General features: G+C 44.3%; 1 pseudogene across 1 annotated transcript in view; it reads right to left on the bottom strand.

Annotated features, from left to right (window-relative positions):
* Window positions 1-253: 253 nt before the first annotated feature.
* Window positions 254-1,281, bottom strand: part of LOC111670451 (zonadhesin-like) — a 13,195-nt pseudogene continuing 12,167 nt past the window's right edge. The window contains exons 28-29 of the transcript XR_015438529.1: window positions 999-1,177; window positions 254-748 (exon numbers count right to left, since the gene is read on the bottom strand). The product of XR_015438529.1 is annotated as a zonadhesin-like (transcript). The remainder of the gene's footprint in view (window positions 749-998; window positions 1,178-1,281) is intronic.

Raw genomic sequence — 1,281 nt, 5'->3', positions numbered from 1 at the left:
TGGTCTTATGTTAGCCTGGGGGGGGGGGGGTAAGGTGTCTAATGTTTATGGCTTAAAATGAGTCAGTCTTTAGTTTCGTGAAACAGTCTGACTAACATTAGACTGGTCTATGAGCAGAATTCAGGTCGCTCCACTCTCTCCTCTCTCATTCTGATCGAGGTTGAGTTTAGTTTCATCCGTCCGGCTTTTCCCAGGTTTCTTTCAGTAAACTGCAGACTGGCCTTTCTGTGTCTGAGATTTACCAGGAGTTTGCATGTTGTGAATCCTCTGTTATTGTCCTGACGTCTTCTCATCGTTGACATGCCCTCCTACTTCCTGTAGAGTGTTCCTCACCTACTGTGCAGCAATGGAGGAGATTTTCTTCACCATGAAAATGATTTTCTTTTTTCCACCAGATTTCTGCTGTATCATTTTTATAATCTTCACTTTCATGGTCTCCTGTTTTCTCCTTGTGTTCAGGGACCACCTCATTCTCTACTCTCCATCAACTCCATGTCTGAACAACCACCTGCTGGAGTGACAATCAGCTGACCAACGAACATTGAGGTTTCAATATTTTCACACAGGTGTTTCTATGTTGCACTGATGTAAACCTGCTCAAATTACAGCTGAGACGCATGTTTGTGCACCACAGAAGCAGCTGAAACTCACTTGGCTTTGCGGTTGCACACACACACAACAGTGGTCACAATGATGATGATGGCAGTGAGTGAGACCAGGACCGCGATCAGGATGATCCACTTGGTTTCTGTAACAAACAAAAAACAAACAAAAAAACTTTGACTCCTTCTGCCAACAAAAGCAAAAAGTCTGTACCATTAAGTTTTTTACTGTTCCTAACTTTTCATGCCTGTTTTTATTTTCCTGGTAGAAACTGCTCTAACACAGTCCAAGACCGACTCCCTCACTCAGCTTAAGTTAAACTGTCGTGTAAACAGCACAGTCGCTGTAGAAGCTTATTTATTTGATGTGTGTTCATTCCCTGAAGAGTGACGTACCCAGTCCGTCACCCTGCGTCACCTCCACCTCGCAGTTTGCGCCCTCGAAGCCCTCTGCACACTGACAGGTGTAGGTGCTGTTGCTGGCTTCTTTGCACGTTCCTCCGTTCTGACAGGGATAACTGAGGCAGGGACTCGCTGCAACACAGAACATGATCCGGTTTTTACACTTCTCTCTCACAGTCGTCATTCAAACACAAACACAGTGGGCTGTTTACCAAAGCTTTAACGTGTTTCCCTGCAGTACTTTAAATATTGTAAAAAGGTTGTAAGTGAAGATCAA

The sequence above is a fragment of the Seriola lalandi genome, unplaced genomic scaffold (genome assembly GCF_002814215.2).
Source record: "Seriola lalandi dorsalis isolate HSWRI2012SDOR001 ecotype SW California unplaced genomic scaffold, Sedor1 jcf7180002054854, whole genome shotgun sequence".
Lineage (NCBI taxonomy): Eukaryota > Metazoa > Chordata > Actinopteri > Carangiformes > Carangidae > Seriola > Seriola lalandi.
The sequence above is the reverse complement of the archived record's forward strand: the minus strand, read 5'-3'. Positions and strand labels throughout refer to the sequence as shown.